Here is an 18,829-nt window from a genome sequence, read left to right on the forward strand (position 1 = left end):
GGTTTAAAACTTCCATTCTGCATTTGATGTGTGACCAAACACGTGCAAATTGAAGCCTGAAAATCACCCAACAGAGTCCAGATCATGACTACAGTTTTTGATTCATTCTATCTGAAGAGCAAATCCCTGCAGTCACTTAAACACCCCTAAGATCTTCTTCAGCTTTGAAAAAAGCATTTGTCATCATCGTCTTTGGTTCAAATGTTGTACTTTTTAATGCAAAATAAGATTACCGAAAGCGGTGATAAATACTGCTCCTCAAGCAATATGAATAAAAAATGGTGGTGACAAACTGGTTTCTGTGAAGGTGGGTCCTACTGAAGACACCACACTAGTATTAGCAGGCACAGTAATATGCTTCACTTCTTCAATGTATGGTTGATAAACTAGGGAAAATTTAATATGGTGGGGTGATAACACTGGACACTATGCCTATCCGTAAGTGTAGCACAGGGACAGGCAGCTCTGTCCACACAGAGCCTCACTGAAGGCAATGGGAGAGTGGATGAAGTCTGTGTGGAGGCAGTCATGTCCCTGTTCCCTTCATAGTGCAGGAACAGGGCCAAACTTTGCCTTTTTTGTGAAATTTCTCTTTTAAACTATAGTCTTTTACAATTTATTTACTTTTAAAGTGATGACACTAAATGAAAGTGGTGCAATTCCAAGTGTCCAGGGCCACAATGACAATCTTCAGAATACTGCCTTAACCAAGAAACCCATGAAGAGATGCGCATAGATAGAAATGGAGCTGGGACTCGTCAACGTGAGGGAAACCAACAAGCCAAAGGCAGAAGTATTATTCTAATTGGATGTTTTGTTGCTAGTGCATCTAAATAAATCAGTCGGTTGCACCTTGTAGTGACAAAGGCCACCAAAATGTGATTTCTGATTGTTTTCCAGTGTATGGCTGGTGGGGAGGGGCTGGTTAATGAATATCTGTTAATAAAACAGTAACTCATGGCAAGCCTCAAAGCTGACTTAACACTTCTACACTCAGGCACTATCTACAAGGAGTGCAGATGTGCCAATCTGCCTCTGGTTGCCAAACTGAGAACATGAATGATAATTCTGGACACCATTTTTGGTTTCGTCTATTCAGCTGTGTACACTTTAAAAAAAAAAAAAAAAAAAACCTAAGAAACGAAGAATCTTTATATAAATTGAAGAACAGTCAGCAGATGGTATCATCTAGACCCATCTAATTCCAGGCCAGAAAAATCTAAATCCCAGTTGTAGACCAGGAAATAAAGAAAATTTTATAGTGATTAATAGGGGAGAATAGTGACAAATAGAAAACTCTGAGGATGTTGTCTCTGTCTCAACCATGAAATCCTTATAGTGGAGAGTTATTATATGTAGTGATGGGGGACATGGATAACATGCAAACACAGTGTGACTGATTCTGATCTTACTCATAACTGTAAATCCAGGAGTTATTCCTGATTTACACTAATGTAAATGGGATCAGAATCAGACCCCATCTCTCTTTTTCTCAGTAAGAAAATCTGTAAACTATTAAAACTATGAAATGAAACACCAGTTTCCCAAATACCTGCACTGACAAAATATATTCCACCGCTGATCCATCTATAGTATTTGTCAGTTTCTTTCTTTAGGTATCTAATGAGGAGGAAGTGAGGAAGACCACATAAAAAATGGGAAAGACCATGATTCCTGCCTCATACATGCAGTGAAGGGGCTTATATGCTTTTCACATAAGCACATACTATGTTTTTCATATTGTTTAAATGTGGTCACCTTTGACTTCTTACTGTACACGTAACTAAATTACAATTGGCTCAATGCTAACTAAATACAGCAAATAAAGACAGAATCAGGTCAGACTTCTGTTCTAATTATCTAACTGGTTTTCCAACCTTGCACAGGATTTGATCATAGCCAAAAAAGCAAAAGGCAGAACAAAACACAAAAAATGGAACCTACAGCAGCTAAGGACTGAGAGTCAGAAGTACATTTTCACAGGAGGCTGGGACCCACATTCCCTTTCTGTGGGTGCAATTTGTATCCAGAAAATGAATTTTAGCCACAAGTCTAAGTAGTTTCATCTCCAACTATCTGATTTTCACTTGCAAGCAGGTAGCTCAAAGCTCAAATATCAAATTCTGCATTGAGTTGTGGGTAGAAATTTGTGGGTGCAAACAGTACATGTCAAAGGGAGACACCACATTACTGAAAATGTACCCATAACGGGATAACAGGCACCCCCAGGGCAATATATCATCCCATATAATTATCTGAAGTGGAGAACTAGAATTCACTATAACTTGTATTATTACAGCTACTATTAAGGGTTTGGGAGGGAGTTGCTTAGTCATTTGCTTGTTATTCATTTCTATCATTTCAACAAACTCGGCGAATTTGATTCTTTCCTATTTTCATATACAGTGTTATGGGGGAGAGGGGTGTATTTTCTGAAGCAAACGTTTCAATTTTCTTTCCATAGGTTTCCATAGGTTACCCTCAGACCAAGAGTATGAATAAATATATGTACTGTAGCTACATAAATATAAGCACACTAATCCATTTTTCCTAATATTAAACATATAAACACTAATCCATTCTCTGTATGAAATGTAAAACTTCACATGTTCGTTGAAGCTCATTACTGACTAGTACCTTAAGCTTGTCAAGTGCTTAAAAGGAGCTTTCCAAGAGAAGTTTGTAGTTAAGCATATGGTAAGCTCGTCCAGTCCATATGACTGGTTGAGCATCGACCATTACTGTTGAAACATGTTTCCCTTAATATTATGACAGTATTTGTCAATGAAAATTAAATTGCTGTCAAACTTTTCCCACTAACTTACAGCACAACACTCAGAGAGCCAGCTCTGTGACTCAAGCCAATAAGACCTCTTCTAAATACTCATCCATTTTACCTGCTTCTGAAAAGGTCCTTACGGATTTATTTGTGGCTTTAGCAATAACTAATATGAGTTTTCAGATTTTTCTAAATATTTCACTTTACTCCAAACCAATATATATGAAATCATATTTGATTTATTTAAGGTGGGCTTCCTTAATTTCCTCATTAATTGGTTCAAAATTTGTGAGTGTATCTGTGCAAAATCCCACACAATTATTTAATTGTGTATGAAGCTACCTATTTTGCATGCACATATGTGGCAAACTAGCTGCATTTGCAAATATGAAGTCTGATCATCCAAACACTTACACTTGTGAGTAGTATCGTCTGCTCAGATGTGTTTGCAGGATCAAGGCCTTTGTTGGTGTTATTAAAAAGACTCAAGCAAAATTTGACCCAGAAAGTCTAAAAGACTACACATTTAAAATGAAAGATTATTGCATTTACTCTACTAAAATAATTCAGTAGCAGTTTATTGATGCTATTTTATTGGATTTTTTTTAAAAATATGCTATTAATTTCTTCCTCACTTTTGAACAAAATTTCACCTTTCATACAAATGACTAAGAACAGCACCTACAAATATTTCTGCATGGAATAATTACATTAACCATTCCTCTATTTCTTCAAGTTTATTTAAACTTCCTAAAGAACTGTATTATAAGCGTCAGACTTAAAGAAAGATGTCAGTGATGAGTAAGTAGTTTGGCAGGAAAAATATATAGACAGGTATATCAAGTGCAACATAATACCTACTTGCATCAAGTAATCAGAGTAATGGTTACCATTTTTCATTTGGTGTGTAACCCTTGCCCCTATGCACACATGAATCCAATCTTACCTATCATCTTAAGAAAATACTTTTATAGTGAGGCTGACTTATCAGATCAGTGTGGAATTTTACCTCTTTGTTATTGTTCTCTGTCCCTTTCATGAACAAATTTTCTCATTAGAACAAGCAGCTAGTACCTTAACATCCTCAAACCTATTTTCCATGTTTGCACACACATTTACTGAAAACAGCTGGGCAAAGTTTTTACCAATTTTGCTTATAATCCAGGGAGTTGTTTGTTGGTGCACTAGCATTTTGTAACAATTCCTACAGATTTTCGAGAACAATAGTTTTAATATGTGGAGATGTCTATTTTAAGCACTCATGTGGTGATTTTCAAAAAGGCCTCTGGGAGTTAGAAGCCCAACTTTCACTGACTTTCTGGGGCAGTTGGGTACCTAACTCCTTTAGAAAACTCCATCCATAAGGCCTTTTGAATTAATGGGAGTTAAATCAAACACTTCAGCAGAGACTTTTAAATTCATCTTATATGCAGCAGTATGTACGAATATGCAATAGTAAGTGGTGTATGCCTTTCAAACCTGGTCATAGCTGAGATGGCCACAGATCCTAAGAACCAAACTTGGCCTTTGGCAGTATATATGCGACACCCATTGAATTTGATCACAGAATGCAGTAACTAATATAGTATTCAAATGCAATAACTAATAAGTACTCAGAGATCCATATCTTTTTAAAAGTTACAGACATTAAGTGCCCTTTCTGGTGCTGCTATTAGTAGTGGAATAAACAACAGGGAAGGCTTATATTGTGACAAAAGCTAAAAGCAAGACATGTTTCATTCTTTTGATCTGGGGCGGCAGAAAAACAAATCAGAGGGCATACGGCTTTTTTAGTTTAGTGATATCTCTTTAGAGGGTACAGGAAAGCACCCAGGTGCTGTTACATGTTGAGCTTTTCACATAAACAATTTTCTACCTCTAAACTCAGTGGGCCAGATTTCAGTTGCAGCCAATAACCCAAAGCCTAATTTTGGCAGTTTGTTGTACTTAGCTACTCTGCTGGGAAATGCATCATCATCCCCCCAAATCCAGATATAACATTAAAATCTGGAGAAGAAGGAGATGTCTATTCATCTCTCTTTCCTGGAGAGAGAGACACACAAAGATTAAGACTGAAAAAGGGATACAGGATAAGAAAGAATTCCAAAATGACAAGTGCACATAAAGCAGCAACCTTTTTTAATCTGAGATATTTCTTTGAGGAATGATTTGCAACTCAAAACGGTACTTGTGTGGCATGCACATGGCTTGGAAATGATGAGCAGTTGGAGCAAAGATTAACTGGAAACTCTAGCTGAAAAACATGGGAGAGGGCTGATTTTTCTCTGTGTTTGAAGGCGATAATGTCACACCAGCCCATCACAATTTCAGCAGATAGATGATGGAATTTCAGTCCCATACTTGACATCCAGTACACAAACAGGTACATTTTGGCAGCTTAACAAAAGCCAATGTGGGTGGCAAGGTAGCTGCAAATTTAAGCATGAATGCTCTGGATGTGGGGGCTTGCACCTGATTACCAGATGCTTCAAGCAGATGGCCAGGGAGACGAGAGAACAGGTCTCATGGTTACTTTGATAGGGTTACGAAAAACACCAAAACCAGAGAGAACAGAAAAAATAAATGTTTCCCTGACTGCACAAGATACCAAGATCAACTGGAACACAAATACATTTTATACATTCTTTACCAGACACAAGAGGTAAGTCCCAGAATTTGACTGATGATTAAAAATCAACAGTAAAGTTTTCAATAATGTGGCTCAAAAAAATGTTGGAGCTAAATAGAACTGGAAGTTGTCATTTGAGCACAGGATATTAACACACAGTAGGGTTTCCTCTTTGGAAAGTTCAATAGAAAGTTATAGGAGACTTTACAGTGATGAATAACTCATTATATGCAGAAGGAGAGTCAATATATGCTCTCTGTGAGTGATTGCAGATCAACTATTTAACAGTCAAAAATGTCCGAGCTTGCACTGAAGGGCCATTACAGATGAAAGCCAAAACTAAACAATTTGTTTCATTTTTTACCAATGAACTCAGATACCATAGCAAATTATTCTCTCTAACAAAAAGACAATATCATGGGGGGAAAGGTGGTTCATCATTGTGTGACTTGGGGTGTAACTTTACAAGTCTAATCCTCCTCCGCAACAGCAAGTATGTGGACAAAACCATGCAATGGCTTCAATCCTCTATTATATCAGGAATGATTGTTGCTTCCCTAAAATCATTCCCAAAGCAAGGTTAGGTAAGTAAGCATGGGTCTGCTTAGTATTTGGATAGGAAACCTCCCAGGAAATCTCAGGCGCTGGGATTTTAAAGAAAGCCCCTCTTATAAACTTAGATGTCATTAGATGTCTGATGTCATCACTGAACTAGTGCGGCAGAATGGTGTCAGGAAGTGGTGATGTGTTACTTGTGTTGATTTTTTCATGAAATGTAAAACACAAAGAATTGGTCACCAGAAATCAATAAAAATGTCATGGCATGTTTTGTAAAAGTAGATGTTTTAGCCCTGGTATCCTGGCCAAAATCCGATTCGAATAATTAAATTCTGCCAATTTAACTTCCCATTGTCGTTTCATTTAGATATGTTATCCTTCACGACTCCTCCCCAACACTTTTGTATTGCATTGCCACTGTGTTTCCAACCAGAGATGGCTGCATTCTTTGGGGAGTGAAATGATCCATGCATGCCCAGGTGCTACTTAAATGTATAACATTAATATTATTAATACATGGAAAAATCATCTCTCGATGATAAACATATAAGGGGACCATTTATGCAGTCCTCACACAAAACTCTCATTGACTTCAATATGGGCAAAGACAGCAGGATTGGGTCCATATACAGAAATATGGTAAATGGAAAATACATTAACTGTGAAAGTCTGTGTTAAATATATATTTAAATATGAATACACAGACATTGTTCTATTAAACATAGTTTGAAATATCTAAGCTTAATAATATTTTGCAATACAAAAGTGGACCAAATATTTCTATGCAACATATTATACTTGTAAAATATATTCTTGATTACATACGCCTGAATCCGGATCTTAATCTTTCACTCACTGGGCCAAGAGGAGGTAAGAACATGGCAGAGCTGAAAGACTCTGTGGCTGGGAACGCCCCAATGGCTGACTTGAGGGGGCAACAGTGCCATAACTCCTTGTTGGTCTGCGTTTGAAACAGAATGAAACTTTTTGCTGGAGGGCTGTGGCTCTCTTCTTTCAGGTGTGAAGTAATAGCTGGTGGGAAGAGCAAATGGGAGGAGAAAGTCCAATTACTGACTCCTTCCTGCTGCCAAAGGCTTGGATCCCAGCGTTTGGAAGCACCCTATGCTAGGGGGCATGCCACATGAGGAAGCCAGCTGGTACCTGTGTAGGGGCTGGGGAGGCTTCATGGTGGAGGAGTGATTGTCTCCACAGCCAGAAAACAAACAGACAACTAAATAAATAAAAAGAAAAAGAAAAAATGGATGTGCAGAATTCCTTACCATACTCTGGCCACAGGAATTTTTGCTTGACATCTGACTGATAATCGGACAGATTCTTTTTACTTCCCCAGTGTCAGTAGTCTGGCATGTTTTTAATACATACAGAGCCAACTTTGTGTGTGTGTGTGTGCGTGCGCGCAAAGAATATGGAACACAGCACTTCAAGGAATGAGATAAAGCGGAACGTGGAGGAAAACATTAGCTATAGAGAAGAAACAAGAATCTTACTTACTGCGGCCTCTCCTCTTTAGCGTTCTAATCATTATAGCACATCCGCTCAGCATTACTTTTTCCTTTTGTACAAATAATCAAGACACCTGTGTTCTTTTTATTCAGCAATCCACATTTTAAAGAAAGCCCCTCTTCTAAGCTTAGATAGTTTTTTTTTTACTGTGTTTCAGCTAACAAAACAACAGTGACTCACATTGCTAAAGATTCATGGGGGGGGGGGGGGAGTAGTAATTTTTAAAAAAATTAACAACCCCACCTCCCCAAAAAACCCTTAACATTAATCTGCTTCAAAATGGCCGGTGGCCCCATACAACTTTGAAATCTGAATAAACTCCTGGAGGTGACTCTTTGCCAGCATTTTCTCCTATGCCAGCTCTCTCACAAACGAACAGCTTGTATCTCCATGAAAACCAATGGATGGAACAAATTGTATTAAATTATGTAAAATGATACTAAAGAGCACAATCTATCAGTGAAAAAATATATTTAAAAAATGGAAAATCTTGTTTTAATAAATTTGAGAATATTATAGAAGACAATTAGGAGGGGAAAATGCTAAATTTTTATTGCACTTAAAGGGATGTCTTGTGGCTATAAGCAAGAAATGAGATTTATCCTCTCATAGGCCAGACAAACATAATTCTTTGGTGCTTTTGACATCTGAGTTATTTAGTCTTCCTCATACTTCAACACGTAGAGAAATCCAATCTCTATGAAGCTGAGCATAGCCCTGTGACATCTCAAATTGTTCCTCCCATCACACTGTAGGAGCTGTCATTGCACATTATGGATCCAAACTTCCTTCCGTTTCATTCAGATAACTCCCCCCCCCACACACACCCTTTTTTTTGGAGGGGTGGGAGAATGTAAATAACTGTAATTAGCATCAAATTTGCTATATAGTGAGAAAATTATTAAAAATATTTTAGACATCTCTATGAGGCCTTTGATGATTTAAATATACTATGTCTGTGCAGAGATCATTCAAGTATCTTTGGCTGATGGTTTTTAAAGTGATGATTTCCAAGCAGTCGGTCAGTTAATCAAGAACAAGAAGATATGACTATTTCTGTACCCAAGGAGGCAGAAGGGGTAGAGGTGAGAGAGCTTTTGGCTGATTTGAATAGTTAAAGGACACTATATTGGCATATGATTGGAAATCGTAATTCATGGCTTTGTTCAGATAATACACAATTTTGTGGTTGTGGAGATACAGAATTTCTGCAGGCTTGTGCCCAGTTTAGAACCCAAGGAGCCTAACCATATTTTAGGAGATAAAATTGTCTCCCTACTATGGTAATGGCACATGAGTTCTAGTTTTCCTTTCCTCATTGGATTAATCCCATTGTGGCACAGTATACGGCCCAGGATGATAATGTAAGGAGCTTCCACCAAGTCTGCTCAGGTAGATCTTGGGAGCTGTATTAGAATAGTCTACTTCTCTAGGGCTGACAGGCAGAAATCCTGCATTTAAACAGCTGGACAACCTTAAAACTGTATCACTACTAGTGTAGCAAAACAAAACCAGATTATTCAGAGGTACTGCCCTCAGTCAAAGAGACAGAGAACCATTAATCCAATCTTAAAGTTAAAGTTAGTTTTAAAAAAAGGTTTTGTATTTTTTTTCTTGCAAGAACATGAATTGCAGGCTCATGATCCTTGGTTGCAGAAGACAGTTAATTTAATCTGCAACCATGTTAACTCCCTACATATCCCTATCGCATCTGTGGAAGGACATTTTTATCCCATCTGAATCAGGGTTAGTTTTAACTTTCAATTCCACCCAGTAGTTCTCCACTGCAGATCTTTACAATCCTAAAAAATAAAAATAATTTCTACAGCCAGTAAATCACATACCAGAATAGCTCAGCAGGACAAACATGCATTGTAGCTTCCATAGTCTCACACCCCACAGGGAGCCACAAATAATTTTTGCTCTGAACAGAGCTCATAGAGACCTGGAAGTTTAAAATTGTTCCTGGCTTTCCATTGAATAACATTGGAGTCCTGTAAAAATGCTCTCCCTTCTCATAGAATCATAGAATATCAGGGTTGGAAGGGACCTCAAGAAGTCATCTAGTCCAACCCCCTGCTCAAAGCAGGACCAATTCCCAACTAATTCATCCCAGCCAGGGCTTTGTCAACCCAGGCCTTAAAAACCTCCAAGGAAGGAGACTCCACCACCTCCCTAGGTAACGCATTCCAGTGCTTCACCACCCTCCTAGTGAAATAGTGTTTCCTAATATCCAACCTGGACCTCCCCCACTGCAACTTGAGACCATTGCTCCTTGTTCTGTCATCTGCCACCACTGAGAACAGCCGAGCTCCATCCTCTTTGGAACCCCTCTTCAGGTAGTTGAAGGCTGCTATCAAATCCTCCCTCATTCTTCTCTTTGGAGACTAAACAATCGCAGTTCCCTCAGCCTCTCCTCATAAGTCATGTGCTCCAGACCCCTAATCATTTTTGTTGCCCTCCATTGGACTCTTTCCAATTTTTCCACATCCTTCTTGTAGTGTGGGGCCCAAAACTGGACACAGTATTCCAGATGAGGCCTCACCAATGTCGAATAAAGGGGAACAATCACGTTCCTCAATCTGCTGGCAATGCCCCTACTTATACAGCCCAAAATGCCGTTAGCCTTCTTGGCAACAAGAGCACACTGTTGACTCATATCCAGCTTCTCGTCCACTGTGACCCCTAGGTCCTTTTCTGCAGAACTGCTACCTAGCCATTCGGTCCCTAGTCTGTAGCAGTGCATGGGATTCTTCCGTCCTAAGTGCAGGACTCTGCACTTGTCCTTGTTGAACCTCATCAGGTTTTTTTTGGCCCAATCCTCTAATTTCTCTAAGTCCCTCTGTATCCGATCCCTACCCTCTAGTGTATCTACCAGTCCTCCTAGTTTAGTGTCATCTGCAAACTTGCTGAGAGTGCAGTCCATGCCATCCTCCAGATCATTAATAAAGATATTAAACAAAACCGGCCCCTCCTTGTGGGACAGGAGGAATTTTAAGGCCCCAGGACAGAGGATACAGGACTTGCAGTACACCTTCTCAATATAGTTATATGCTAGATTTATGGAACCAAATACATCTAATATTTTAAATAAAGAAAATATTTTAAAATCCACACACATACCACAAATAGCTTATGAGGTGATTAGAGCATGGGAGCGAAAGCGAGGCTTTCCTAACGCAACATGACAGTCCATATTACATTTTTGCAACCTGACAGAGCTCAAAGCCCAGCTTCAAATGGTTACATCTTTGCTTTTACAAATAATATTTCCCTGCCTATGTGATCTAGTTGCCACTGGCAGCCTACCCTTGTGACTCACAACAGCTGGAGTTTCTAAACTGGCAGCATCACAGTGTGGCATCAGGAAATTTAGGATAAAAACATATAAAATATAAAAATAATTTTAATAAATTCTGAAAAATGTAGAGGCGTAAAGATCCGAGGACTAAAAAAGCATCCTGTTAGAAAAACTATTTTTAAAAAGGCTATTAAGAGGTGTGAAAGCAAAGCTGTCTATTATGTTTCTAAAGAAAGGCACCAAACACTTTTCATACCAACAAATTCTGAGTGACCATTTTTGACAGACCGTTAGCACAAGGTCACTGCCAGTCAGTGGGCTGGAGGCCAGGAAAACCTCCTGGGTGTAAATTATAGAACTTTGTACATTAGAGTGCCCAAACAATTGAGAAGAAAATTGAACTTGCCTAAAACTGTTGGTTTTATATCATCTGAATTAAACATGATCTTCACTGATATTTTCTGGGTTTCTCTTTGGTATCCTTTAAACTGCAGGATAATTTGATTTTTTTCTTCATTATAAAACTAACAGCTATTGTACTTACATATTTTTCATGTTGTAAATTGGAAAAAAAAAACCCTTGGGAAAAATATTTCCTCTCCCTATGTATAACTCCCATTAAAGGCAGCAGAAAAGCCTCAACACATGCATTTGCAGGGAGATATGGAAAGACTCACGACTCGAAATACAAATGCTCCTAATCTGAATGATTACATTTACCCATAGTAACAGTTTTAAGCATCCAGCTTTTTATCCTGCTGAGTTTGGGAGTGGGTGTAGTACTTTTCTCCTGACTAACTCCAAACAGTTTATGCTTTAAAAAAAACATAGCCATGCAATGACCAAATAAACAAGTGGATTACTCAAACTGGGACAGAGTAACACAAACAAGGAAAGCAAACTTTACAGAACTGTGCTGGGACACTGACAGTCTAAACAGTGAGCCTGGCTCTTTTTAATGGAACATGTTGCCATTTTGTGCATGTGAAAGTTACTATTTGATCTAATATCTAATCTATGGTGCAGCAAAGCAATGTAGTCAACAATTTTTTAGCTCCAGGTTTATGCATGTAATTTAACAACATTTTAAATTATGACTATTTTTCCAAAAACTGGCTATGTTATTACATAGAATTAAAGCTTATATTTGCCAAGATTTTTTTGAATATGGTATTTAGAAATGGCATGAAGGGGGCAGATTTCCAAGGAGCTGGCAGTCCCTGTGGCTCAAATTTCAACTAATATCAATTGCCTGATGTCATCCCAAAGTAGCAGATTCACAGCTCTATTTCATGAAATGTCTTTGCTCCCTAAGGATTAGGACATGAATGGAACTTTATGAGCACCATGTCAAAGATTCAATGCAATTCCACTATTGTGGAAAGATTTCAGTGGGCTTTGGATCAGACCCATAATCTGTGGCACAAATGTGCAGACATTCTTAATGTGGTATAACCCTATCTGTTTTTCTGTATGAAAAAAAAGTTTTCATCAGAACCATCTACATTTCAGTGCTCTTCAAACTCAAGGAGAAAACACACCCTTTTTTTTTTTAAATCTATTAATGTAAAATGATACATCAAGTGCTTCAGAAAAGCAAGTTTAATAATATTTCTTAGAAGGCTAAGATCTGATTCTGATTTCACTCATACCAGTATAAATTAGAAGTCACTCCATGAAGCCAATAGAATTACACTGGTATAAAAGCGATGTAAATGAGAGAAGGATTCAGCTCACAGGTGTTAGAAGGGAAACATACTGAAAGAAATGCAAATAAATTTGTACATATATATTGCACTATACATGTACTGGAAGTGCCATTTAAACACACAGCAGTTGAATGAAAAAAGGCGGCCTTTCTAAAAACAACGATTTTAAATGCCATTGCAAAACACCATGGGAGCAATTGTTTTCCATTCTCTCCCAAATGTTGTCTGAAAAATCCAAAGAATACATTTGATTAACACGGACCTTCCCTATGTTCAGCACTTCTAAAAATATAAGGACTATGATAAAATACTTATACAGGTGATACACAATTTTTCCATCAGACTTTTATGCAAGAAATTGGGCTTGCATATTATGTATGATTCAAAAAGAATAATTAAAGTCCTACACGGACACATATCTGCCTCAGGGCAGACCTTTTATGTTGTTTTGCATTCTGTGTGTCACTCAGAAGAATTGCAACTGGGAAATGATGTTGAACTAAAATAAGACAAGAACACATTGACTAAAATTATACCCTGTCCAATTTACTGACACCCCTTTAGACATCTCACCACGAATGCTCTGGTGCAACCACTGTTCCACATATGGGTGACATTTAGACTAGTGCATAGTTGTACATCGACAGCAAATAAAGGATCTGGAGAAATGCAGCCCTCCCCCCCTTTTTATTTGCACTAAAAGATAAATGATACTTACATTTCAAAAGTAAAAGAAGGGCATATTTCTGTATTGGATTATATTTATCTTAGCAAAAAAGTGCATGTATTTGTTTTGGGCAATTAATATATTTGGGTGAGTATAATAAGGAGCCCCTGAGCCTTCACAACAGAAGTTAATGGAAGATTTGGCTGCGCAAGGACTACAGGACTGAACCTTGTTCTACCAAAAATAGCCTTGCAAAAGTCTTGACGCATGAATACATTTAAGTACTATGTTCTCTGTTCCAGTGCCTCTGTCTACTACTTGGTTCAGCCCCCAGAGAATCTGAACTATTGTGGTGCCATGTATATATAGCTTTATTTCTGGGGTGCCATTATACCATCCCACCCCACGTTTTCCTGGCGTGGTCACAGCTTCTTGTGAAAATGAAGATCACTGGATGATACCCTAATGATTTTCACTACATATGGGATCTCTATTAAACCACTTAGAGCTAAATTTAACACATCCTCTGCATGCTACCCTTCCCCAACCTACCTTTACTTCCTACCTCTAGCCTTCTCTTCAGATGTTTTGTTTTCTCTTTAGTTTCATTCACTTCCTTAATTAAGTTGATAATGTAATTATGTCACAGCTGTAGCATCCTCCTCTTGCAGAGGTGGATGGATCTCTGCAATCTCAGCCTGTTTTATGACAGGTTGATACAGAAAGAGCTGACCGGTCAGAAATGTTTTGAATACTTTCTTTTAAAAAGGGAGGTGTGGACTGAGGCAGAAGGCAGGGGCAGCAAAGTTTGGTATTTAAGGGTTCTTCACATTTTATGAGAAATCCATGCTACTCACAATGAAGGCAGAAGCAGCAAGAGAATGCGCTTCTCCAGCCTCATATTCTTGACCACCAGAAGAGGGCCAGCATTTGATTTAGGAGGACGGAAGTAAGTGAGCAGAGACCTGCTCCATACAGTAGTGACTGTTCAGGCAGATAAAAGAATGCAGTCACTGGCTCCCTCAGCATAATCCTAGTCTCAGTATCATGCTCAGAAAAAACACACAGAAGGATCTGTGATTAGCTACCATACATTCTCAAATGTAAAAACCTGATACCTACACAAAGGGTTCAAGCTAATTTGACATATAAGTTGTAATCAATATATTTATCTTCCTATTTTGCTTGAAAGTAGAATTTCCTGTGCAGTACTTGATATATGACTCTTGGTAATAAAAGAATAATATGCCTGACCTTTTATTACATATGGAAACATTTAAGTGTTTTACATCAACATATTATGGCATATTAATAGGATACAATCTAGGGGAACAGTTAACGGGTAAGAGCAAGGAAGCTTCATCATCTACTCAGACTTCTAAAACAGGACCAGAAGAGTTGCTAGGCCCTGTGAACAAACTGCCTGGACCCATGGGAAATGTAAGCAGCTTCAACATGGCTTATGGGTCCAGCTTGTGTTTCACATAAAATCTGTGAGCAAACATATTTCATTAAAAAAAAAAAAATCATCCAACAAGAGGTTAAGGTTGCACAGTGAAGCAATCCAAAGTCAGTGGTAAGGTTGGGCTCTCCCTCCTTTGGTGTGCATTTTACCAACCTGCCTCCTTGTACTGCCACTGTTCCCTGCTTCATTCAGTGTGCCCTTTAGGAGATGTGCACACAAACAACATGGTGCTATTAGCCACACACCTACATGCAGCACCGCCTACATTCCTTTCGGACTGCTGGTGCGTGTGCATTTTAGGGGGAATCATTACTAAAAATAATAATGCTTACATTTTACCGTGCATGTACAAAGTTTCATCTTCAAAACCTCATAAGTTAGTCAAAATGAACCAGTTTTCACTGGAAATACAAAGGCACTTCCTAATAGCAGCTATTGCCATGCCATATTTCAACCCCAAGACATTACAGCTGGAAACCAGTATCAGATTCTAGGATTCTGCACGGAAGTGCAGAGCTCTTTTGCTGACTTACCAGCTCTGAAGCCAGATCAAATGGGCTCTATTAGCTTTGACCCAGGAATATGAGGGTTTGAATCTGTCTCTGAGACAGAAAGGACTAGGGACAGAGCAGGAGAGGCAGTCTATGGAAAAACCCTTAAAACAGCCAAGTTCAAGCCAAGCATAGGCAGGCGTGTATTTCTTACTGCTTAAGTTAACCATGGAAAATCTCAGGAATCAGATAAAATGTGGACCATATCCAATATGGCCACACTGAATTGCCACTATTCCTTCCACAGGTTTGTTGAGAAGTGGGCAAAGGTTACAACTAGGTTGTATAGAGCACCAACAAGTCAGCAATCTCGTTCTTCTTACTATTACTGATCTGTTTGACCAAAAGCAGGGCAGAAAACTGTCATGTTGTGGATGGACTCTGGAATTATAATTTTCTCACCCACACAGAGTTAGCAGGTCTATGTGAAGAACACAGAGCTGTTGTTTCCTATGTCCTTGCATGAGTCATGGGAGCAGGATTACATTTTTCATAAATTGTTAACCTGATTTCATGGGTGTTTTGGAAAACATGACCTCCAGGGAGTGTCCACAACCAACCTGATGTGCTGGATTGCTAATGTTTGCTTGGTGAACTTTCCATTAGAGGATGTATACATGGGGACAGATATGTGTCCATCCATCTACCCTAGAGTCTCTGCATCTGATGTGGCTGCTGTGCATCAATTTCTCCACCTACGGGTTGGAATATTTTTTCTGCCTGACATGGTAATCATGTCAACCAATTTTAACACAGCAGAATCTATATTTATGGAGCACTGGGCTAATGTCTCTTTCTGGAGATCCTTTGAGACCTCTTTGGATGTTATTGTTGTGCAAGCTGCATATATCCTGAGCTGGAGCATGGAAGCATCTGGAGAAGCAGCATTTTCATGTTACAGCAGTTTTAAGTTGGTGTATAGTGCCTGTCTCAGATCCACAGCTCCATAAAACAATTACAGAAGCAAAAAAGGAGGGTAGGGGGGGGAGATGGAAGAAGAAAAGACATTGTGGAAAAGTGCTGACATCTATAACCAGCTTAGTTAGGGTAATGGACGACATCCTGAAGTGTGTGCAGAACATTACATAGAGGAATAAAGGTGAAATGGAAAAAATGGGTTGCCATTTTCATAAGATAGCATTCGTTAAGGATAACCTTATGAAAAAATATTACAAACTCATCCTTTTTGTGAAACTGTGTGTAGGTTCTCATTGGGGTCTGAGTTGGAACATTTTCTCAAAGTTGTTATGGAAGCACAAGACATACAATGTGCTTGCAGGCTGGGAGGGGGGATTACATTTTAGGTCTCTATGTTTCAAGGCCAAAAGTCAAACGATTACAGTTGCCACAAGAAGTGCCCATTACACATTGCCTAAAGTGTCTTCCTGCTATTATACAATGGAAATTACTTTTAAAGTAAGGTTAAAGGTCACACACAGGCATCACTGAGAATTATTGACATAGGTATGACATAGATGATAGCTAATCAAAAAGCAATTTCATAAACATTGTTATTAAACAGCAGGGTAATTGCTTTAAGTACTAGAGGAATGTCAGGGTCATATACGAGTTTTGTTGGTGTCACATTTTTTGATTTGACACTTAGTGGATCAATGACACTTAGTATATTTATTCTGAAACATGAGCCATGTCACTAATCTAGAAGTTAATCCCCCCTGCACATTTTGCCCCATATTTATAAAGAAATAATTTCTGATTTTATTCCATTCACTAAGTATCCAGAAATGCAAGCGTCAAAGCTCTCTACACATAAAAGTATGGAAGTAATTAGGGATTATGTGGTAAGTGTACAAACATAGTTTATATTACTGTGTATTAGAAAGGACCCCTTTTATAGCTGCCTTTGTCAATTTGATGGAGTAAAGGGTTTTAATGTACTGTAATAAGAAATGTAAGAGGGGGCAAAGGACAGCCTTGCTGTGATGCCTGTTTGTAAACCAAGTGGCCCTGAGGTCCTCCCACTCCTTTGCTCACCCATGCTCCATGCTTATTCTATGGTCATATACATTTTAACTGAGTTAATAATAGTCTGACGGGGGAGGGGTGTAGAAATTGCTCAAATGTCTGTTGTCATGCTGCCTGCAGAGCTTAAATCAAGGCCATAACTAGGGCAGATCATAGAATCAGAAATGTAGGGCTGGAAGGGACCTCAAGAAGTCATCAAGTCCAAACCTCTGCGTTGTGGCAGGACCAAGAAGACCATCCCTAACAGATGTTTGTCCAACCTGTTTTTTTAAAACTTCCAGTGAGGAGTATTTCACAACATCCCTTGCAAACCTATTCCAGAGCTTAACTACCCTTATAGTTACAAAGCTTTCCCTAATATCTATCCTAAATCTCCTTTACTGCAGATTAAGCCCATTACTTCTTGTCCTGCCTTCAGTGGACATGGAGAACAATTGATCACAGTCCTCTTTATAACAGCCCTTAACATAGTTGAAGACAACTTATACCTTCAAGTCAGTGGCACTGCTATGGGTACCTGCATGGCCCCACAGCATACCAACATTTTTATGGCTGACTTAAAACAACGCTTCCTCAGCTCTCGTCCACTAGTGCCCCTCCTCTACTTGCGCTACATTGATGACATCTTCATCATATGGACCCAAGGAAAGGAGGCCCTTGAAGAATTCCACCTGGATTTCAACAATTTCAACCCCACTATCAACCTCAGCCTGGACCAGTCCACACAAGAGATCCACTTCCTGGACACTACAGTGCAAATTAGTGATGGTCACATAACCACCACCCTATACCGGAAACATACTGACCACTACACTTACCTACATGCCTCCAGCTTCTATCCAGGACACATCACACGATCCATTGTCTACAGCCAAACCCTAATTTGCCAAATTTGCTCCAATCCCTCAGACTGAGACAAACACCTACAAGATCTTTATCAAGCGTTCTTAAAACTACAACTAAAAACTACAATACCCACCTGGGGAAGTGAGGAAACAGATTGACAGAGCAAGGCGGGTACCCAGAAATCACTTACTACAGTACAGGCCCAACAAGGAAAATAACAGAACACCACTGGCCATCACATACAGCCCCCAGCTAAAACCTCTCCAGCACATTATCAATAATCTACAACCTATCCTGGAAAACAATCCCTCATTCTCACAGACCTTGGGAGGCAGGCCAGTCCTCGCTTACAGACAACCCCCCAACCTGAAGCAAATACTCACCAGCAACTACACACCACACCACAGAAACACCAACCCAGGAACCAATCCCTGTAGCAAACCTCGCTGCCTACTCTGTACCCGTATCTACTCTAGCAACACCATCAGAGGACCCAACCACATCAGCCACACCATCAAGGGCTCATTCACCTGCACATCTACTAATGTTATATATGCCATCATGTGCCAGCAATGCCCCTCTGCCATGTACATTGGCCAAACCGGACAGTCCCTACGTAAAATAAATGGACACAAATCGGACATCAGGAATGGTAACATACAAAAGCCAGTCGGTGAACATTCCAATCTCCCTGGACATTCTATAACAGATTTAAAAGTAACTATTCTTGAACAAAAAAACTTCAGAAACAGACTTCAAAGAGAAACAGCAGAACTAAAATTAATTTGCAGATTTTTGGGCTTGAATAGGGACT

At 39.1% G+C, this 18,829-nt stretch overlaps 1 protein-coding gene across 5 annotated transcripts in view; it reads right to left on the reverse strand.

The window, feature by feature from the left end:
* ZNF536 (zinc finger protein 536) overlaps positions 1 to 18,829 on the reverse strand; it is a 417,852-nt gene that overhangs the window by 81,145 nt on the left and 317,878 nt on the right. The window lies entirely within an intron of this gene.

Source organism: Trachemys scripta, chromosome 13 (genome assembly GCF_013100865.1).
Source record: "Trachemys scripta elegans isolate TJP31775 chromosome 13, CAS_Tse_1.0, whole genome shotgun sequence".
NCBI classification, from domain to species: domain Eukaryota; kingdom Metazoa; phylum Chordata; order Testudines; family Emydidae; genus Trachemys; species Trachemys scripta.